This window comes from Argiope bruennichi, chromosome X1, assembly GCF_947563725.1.
Source record: "Argiope bruennichi chromosome X1, qqArgBrue1.1, whole genome shotgun sequence".
Lineage (NCBI taxonomy): Eukaryota > Metazoa > Arthropoda > Arachnida > Araneae > Araneidae > Argiope > Argiope bruennichi.
In genome coordinates, this window is record NC_079162.1 from 52,572,074 (window position 1) to 52,579,908 (window position 7,835).

At 26.2% G+C, this 7,835-nt stretch overlaps 1 long non-coding RNA gene across 1 annotated transcript; it reads right to left on the minus strand.

The window, feature by feature from the left end:
• Window positions 1–950: 950 nt before the first annotated feature.
• Window positions 951–6,842, minus strand: LOC129959024 (uncharacterized). Its single transcript, XR_008783382.1, has 3 exons — window positions 6,327–6,842; window positions 5,351–5,531; window positions 951–3,104 (listed from the first exon to the last, which is right to left on the minus strand). It is a non-coding gene; the product is annotated as an uncharacterized LOC129959024 (long non-coding RNA).
• Window positions 6,843–7,835: the final 993 nt, after the last annotated feature.

Here is a 7,835-nt window from a genome sequence, read left to right on the forward strand (position 1 = left end):
ACTTGCATATTGGATCACTCAATAGATGGCGCTGGGTGCCTACCTCTGTTTACATAATTGAACCGTTAACTTTCAAAAACAGGAAATCACAATCGATTGTTTAAAGTTTCATTCACTGTTGGAAGGTATGTTCTGGCCTTTTTGTTTTTAATTTTAATGTTAATGCTGTTTTTGTTTTTATTGTTATTGTTTTCATTGTATTTTTACTTTGTGGTTTTTTTCTAATTTGTTATTTTGTATTTCCTTTCTGTTAAAATGGTATATCTCTTGAGCATAATTTCGGGGGATTTTCGGGTCACGAGGAATCATTATTAGACTTAATGTCTGTATGTCCTCACAGAAAAAATCCCTTTATTTGAATCCCTGCCTGAGGGTGACCCTTGAAAAAGTCTTCAGGCCGGATTCTTTTTTAATATTTTTTAATAATTTTTTTTGGTTTAATTTTTATTTGATTTTGTTTTTCCTATTAACTTGATTCTAATACTTTTGTATAAATTCATCTGTGTTTTAGAAGTAGCTGCAATTGCGCTCTCTAAATACTATGAAGTTCCTTTTTGGTTTTAGTTTAAATAGATAATAAATTTTAGTTGCGATTTCGAAACTGTTTTGTTTCGTTTTCATTTTAGTTTCGTTTTCAAACTTTTTCTTACTTTAGATTGGTTATATATATATATATATATAAACTTACCATACGATGCGCTACTTTTCAAAATGTGTCGTCTTTTTATTATCTATCTCTTCACTCAATTACATTTTCATTACGAATTTACAAGCAATGTCAGAACAAAAAAATGTTATTATATTATTTTCTGCCTTTCAATTGTTTATAAAAATCCTTTATGCATACACTTTTTTCCAATAAAAGTTTAATAATAGAAAGTAAAAAAAATTCCAAATAAATTATACTATTCATTTGTATACATGATGCACAAATATTATCCTTTCACACGGAAATAAATTTCATTTTAAAACCAAAAATATCTGTTAAGTCCCTAAATTCAAAAAGTAAACCTAAGAATAACAACATAATTATATTTTCTAATATTAATGTAGCTGAGAATAGTACTTTTTTGTTGTTGTTGTTCAATACTTGCATACAACTTCAAGCATACGTCTAAAATATTCAGTAAAATACAAGGCAAAGTTGTTTTTTAATGAATTTGAAAAATACAATACTTTTCCAACATATAACTCTGCATAATTGTTCGTAATTGTTGTTAAATATTGTTCTCTTCAACTTTTCTGTTTTATCTTTAACAAAATATTGAATATCTTACAAGCATTGAAGAATGCACATTTGTATAAAGTAATAAAAATAAAAGTTTTTTAAAGAAGCATTTATTAACATACTATAAAGTAGAATATAATCCTATAACCACTAAATCATAAAAGTGTGAGACAAAGCTAAAAATAACTGTAAATAAATTGGAATTTCAAGCTAATTTCTAATATATTTTTAATGAATGCTTCAGCATTTTCTTTCTTGTAATATTTATAACTTGGTTTCCCTTAAAGCATTGTTTTTGAGTGCCTCATACTTTTTTTTCCCCACCGCATTTTTTTTAATGTAACTTCATAGTACATTTATAAAAATATTTTTTTAAACCGTCCTTACTTTTATTATTTTTAATATTTCAGTCTTTTATACATATTGCAATTCATTTTTATAAACAATATGAAATCATGTAATCACTTTTTCATCAAATTTCTATCAAATGGTGCTCTTTTTTGGAAAGAAATTTAATTAATATTAATTGATTAATTGATGATTAAGCTCCGAAAATATTACAATATAATATCGTCATCAAGAACATAAAATTGTAAAAAATTTTAGACCCTTAGTGCATTAGGAATAAAATGAAAAACATATTACAAATTTCCATCTTTACAAACATGAAACAAAAAATTAAATTAAAGCATGAGACTATCTTGCAATTAGATATTCAAGCAAGCTATTTTATTCAAGAATAAAATGAGCCTGATTACAAGTACCACCACTGGGTACTTAATTTTAAAGAGAGCACATGTAGCACCATTATTTAACATAATAGGGGAGCATTTATTTCAAAGTGCAAGACAAATTAATAATTTCTGAAATGAGAAAAGAATAATTAATTTATTGTACTAGATTAATTTGACTTCATAAAAAAAGAATAAAAACATTATTTTATGAATTAATCAGAAATAAGAATCGTAATATGTGTTAGCTTAAAAATAATTAATCACATTTACAAGCAATTGTAATATTTTAACATGCCTTTCAGGCAAGTTATTGTTCTATGAATTAGGGGTAATCTATAAGCAATAAGTTATTAAATTTACATGATTACGAAACTCATATTGCACAAAACTGCTCATTTACGAGTAATGTAGAAATTTAGTAAAATATTATATTTTAAGGGACCAGATTAAATCAAGTAAACTAATATGCAACACAAATTATAAAAGTCCTACTAAAGCTTTATGAAAAGACAAAAAAATCACAGGCAAAATTATTAATTTTGATATAAAAATAAATTTTTAGGCACATAAACATTTCCTGAGTAGAAATATGAAAAATATTCTATTTTAACATTTCCGCCCACTTTTAACAACATCAATAGGAATAGTCATTTGACTTTTTAAAGTATTTATCCATTTGGCATTCCTCCCCCTATCATAAAATGGAATAAAAAACAGAATAGAACTAAATACAAAATTAAGGGGAAACCAAGATGGTAATAAACCACTTGAAAAAGCTCTTACATGGCCAATACAACCTGCTGACTCTTCATTTACAAATCTTAACTGAAGAACATACACATATCGACAACGAGTAAAAACAAGAATTTCAACTCGACTACATTCAGCTTTTTCTTCCACATATCCTATAGTGAAAACATTACCACGCAGACTTCTGCGACGAAGTTTAGCTACAGACTGAAGAACATCCTTGGAACAAACAACAGGATTAGCAGCTATTTTCCAGGTTTCTTCAAAAACATGCAATGACCTAATACCTGGTATCCAAACACCAGGTCGAATTTTGGCTTGTATGCTGCCTTGTCCAGAACACAAGCATAAAGCTTCAGGAGCTTCAGGAACTTCTGGTTCATTCTTCATGGCTTCAAAGAAAAGCAGATTTCTTATTTAATAAATGAATAGCATAGCATATAATTTGATTTTAAATCTACACGTTAGTAATGACACGGTAGTTATTAAAACTTTGTGAATTCAGCTGTTTAGCTCTTAGTTCAATACAGAAAAAAAAAGATAAAAGCAACCCACTTGAAGAATTTAGTAACTTTAAAAAAATTGGTTTAATTAGACATATTTCAAAAATGACAATTTTTTTTTCCTCAGATTTAAACATAAACAATTTCAAACATAGCTGAGAAGCTTCAAATCAGAGATGTGTTCATCTTTTACACAGCAACAATAAACTGAAAGGTGAGCATCTAAAAATTTTTAATTACTGTAGTTGTCTTTTTGAAATGGGTCATTGATATATATATATATATATATATATATATATATATATATATATTCCTTTTAATTCTTCAGAAAAATGTCACCTCATTGCCTTGTCACTTCAATATAAAAAAAAATGTAAAGCAAAATAAATTATTGATTAAAAATTCTCATAATGCCTGTATATATGATTTATGTAATTCTGCAATTTATTAGTAAGAAGGGATGGGGATGGAACTTTCATTAAAATTCAGCTGCAAATTATGAGTTCAGCAATTTATTTCTTGAAACTGATAATCAATTTTCATATTACTGGTGCTTATGAAATACTTTCAGAATAAATATCTTTAAAAATAGGAATACAATGTCAGTCATTTGCACTGACATCAACTTCTTGTCTTTATTCAATGAAATGTTACAGTAATTTTAAAGAACAAAAAATAATGTAAAGAAAATATATTGGAATTATTCTTCTAAAATAATAAAGTCTATACAATACAAGAATCATGCCTCAGCTTGGATGAATCGATACATATGTATAAAATTTTGCTCAACAACTCAATTGGTAATATAAATATTTTTGGATTGCACACAGTAATCATGAAGAACCTGTAACTATTAAATCAAGTGCATAAAGGACAAAGTGATAAAAGGCCTGTATAGTTTTCCTTTTCCAAAGACTATGCACCTAAAGATTCTTCTACTTCAAAAAGATAAATTTTAGGTAGCTCATTCGAAATTGGCCAATTTTGGGAATGCTTTTGTAATTAGATATCATGCAAAATTGAAATAATTGTTTTACTCTGAAATACTTATTTTATTATATGGAAGAGTTAAGTATCAAAATTATGGTTTCAACATTATTTTTTATATAATTTCTTTATTTATTGTCACTTTTTGTTTGCAGTTATGTCAAGATGCAAAGACAGCAGCTATGCTGGTGTGTCAGAATATGTATTATCTGTATATTTAATTAAAAACAAAAGACAGCTTGTAAAAAACTACAACATGTTAAGACATATAAAAGTGAGATATAAGGACAGAAATTTTCAATCAAAGGAGCAATTCATCTTCATTTGATATCTCCTAGAAAGAACATGTACCTATAATGTTAAATAAAAGATGAAATGTCATTTTGTCTTTTTCATTTTCAATTATTTTTTTTAATTGAATTTTCCATTTTAAGAAGTTTACAACATTCAAAGTTTAAAATCACTTTGCATATAGGCCTATAAATCCTAGACCATAAGAGAAAGAGAATCAGCATATTTTCTAACCATTATAACATAAAAATGAAACCATTAACAAAAAAAAAAAAAATGTCAAAAGAAGAGAAGATACTTGATGAAAATTATACATCTTAAATTTACCTCTCTGCAAAAAATAGTTAAAACACCAAAGATGAGTGGATTGGAGATATGACCTTAAACAACTGTAATTTGATCGAGGGGGGGGGACTATCATCCTTCCACAAATGACAACTTGTTGAAAAGAAAAAAAAATACTATATATCTACTTCAGACTCATCTAACAATCAGATTAGTTAATTATATAATAATAATTGTTCAAAATAATGTATAGCATTTCTGTGACACAGTACACTATATAAAATTAATGAGTATAGTGAACAACTATTTAAAATATGCACAGTGCCTCTTACTTTAAACTACATGCAAATAAGAGGTTATTTCCCCATTATCAATGATTGGAAACTGAATTATATGAAAAGCTCAAATATTTAGAAATTTGGTTAAAATATAATTTGAAAAACATAATATATTTAGAAAAATGAACTAATACAAGAAATTATTCTATAAATTTTTTTTAAATGTCAAAATCTTAATGTTACAATAAAGCAAAATGTTATTAAAAATGAAATTGAATGTAACTTCAAGCATACCTGTTTTTAAATCCAATGAAGAATTTATCCTTTCTTAAAATGAAAATTATAATTATTGCTATAACACTTTTACTTTGCAAAATATGATTTTCTTAATAATCTGTCATCATTTGCTGGAGAGAACACAAGAGTCTCAGAACCAGTGAAACTTTTCCCAAATACATAAATATTGGTATTCAAACTGCAAAAAGAAGAAAAAATATATAAAATATTAATTTTTATCAACACATTTAATCATATAAGAAACTCTGAAAATCGGTAAAAATTAATATTAAATGCAATGTGCATTTATATACTGTAAGCACATTGATTCATAATAAAATTTGTTAAGAATTTTATCATTGTCACTGGTGAAATGATAGTTAAAGAATAATAATAGTTAGTATTTATCCATCCTTTTTTAAAATTTTAAATAACTGGCATAGTATATAATAATAAAAATTTGAACATAGAAACGAAATTTGTTCGTATAGCACAAACAGGGAGGTGGGAGCTTTTCAAATTAGGAAAGCATTTAGTACAACTCTTTCTCAGACATTAAATAATAACTGGATTATTTAAAAAATATATATTCTTTCAATACTTATGAAAATTCTGAGTTCCTTTTATTATATTTTATAATATGATTAATTTAAAATTATGGATGCAACTCAAAATACTTGGATTAAAATGCATTCGAATATCAAGCACCTCATCGGAAGTGCATATAAACACATAAAGCATCGGAAGTGCATAAAACATCGGAAGTGCACAACTGATAACAGACACAACAGAATTATCTAAAATATTTATTCAAATTTTTAAAATAGCCAATTCATAGTCTGATACTAAAATATAGTGTCTATGATAACACTGAAAACGAAACAAATTATTCACATAAAACGCCTATTTTCAAAGAGGGAAAAAAAAAAAATCACGAAGCAAAAACTAAATAAAATATCTTTTTATATAGTTTCGTTAGAAAATAAAAACATACCTATCAATACTTCTTTTGATAAGCAGAAAAAATATTTACGATAAATGACAAAAATTTAGCAGAGTTTTGCATATATGTTTCAAGTTCAGACCACATGAAAGTGAAAGTTCAAAACAAACTAGTTCCACCTCATGTTCACACTAGCGTCTCAATCGCAACGTAATCCCTATGGGATGGGCGAATCCATCATGAACCGTACTTTTCACAGGTAGGTACGTTTGCCCGAGAGGGGCAGCAGGGATAAACGTTGGCTTTTAAATGTTGAGTTGTAGCTCAACGCTTATCCCGGTTCATTTGAATCGTTTTTCATTGATCACGAGGGAATACGTTGTCATTACTTTAGCATGTGAATGTGGATATAGTTTTCCTCTCTATTAATGTCTATTTTTAAATCACTATTTCTTATCTTTGAAAATGTTTACAAATTTGTTCTTGTGTTGCATTTCATAAACGGATCGTATATAATTTTTAGAAATGTATAAAATTACATTGTGAATGAAGAGGTAATGTGATATTGATATTTAAGTTTCAGTATGTAATATGGAAATAAAGCAAATCATTAACCATTTCATTTTCATACTTGATTTTTTTTTTTTTGCCATTATATTACTCTTGTGCTTTGTAGTTTTAAGTAAATGCATGTTAAATTCTTGTAAAGGTAATAAACTAACAGGAATGAAATAACACGTTTTGTGAGTAGAAGACATATAACCAAAACTTAATGATCTAGGTCATCTTTATTTTTAAAAAAATAAGTTAAATAACTTTTACACAAATTTAGAAAAATAATTTTATAAAGTGCTTACTGTAAAAACAACTTTAGCACAAAGTTTATTTCTTATTCGGGGTTCATAGTGTAATAAAAGACATAGCATGTTGAGTAGGTATATATTGTAATATTTATTGTATATCAAGTCAAGCCTTTATTCAAGAAACAGTTTTCTTAAAAGGATTCTGATTTTATTAATGTTTGATTGAGATTTATTTTACTATATTATAAATTTCTGAAATTTTTATTATCACAAGTTGTTTTCCTCTTCTCAATAAATAAAACAAATTGAGTTTTATTACTTAACAGATAAATCTCATTAAATGAGCTATAAAAATATGAACCTTTTTAATGCATGAAATAAAACTATTTTCAATTCATGTTTTATTGATAATTTAAGTTCTTTTGTAACAAATTAGTCCTACATAAATGACACAATTGTAAATATATTTAAAATATTTTCATTTGATGAAGTTATTTTATTAGTTCAATTAGTATTATTTGAAAAATAACATTTTAATAATGTCTGTTAGCAATTTAAAGTTGCAAAGAATTGTATTTTATAGTGATTTTTTTTAAACATAGGACTATTTAAATTCAATTTTCTTATGACAAGTATAAGATTATTTTCAATTGCATAAAAGTATTAAAATGTAACTCCCTGCGAATATTTCGGAGGATATATTTTTTTTTTTTTTTAATACTAGTTTTCTTTAAATTAAGGTTTGTTTTTCTAGTTA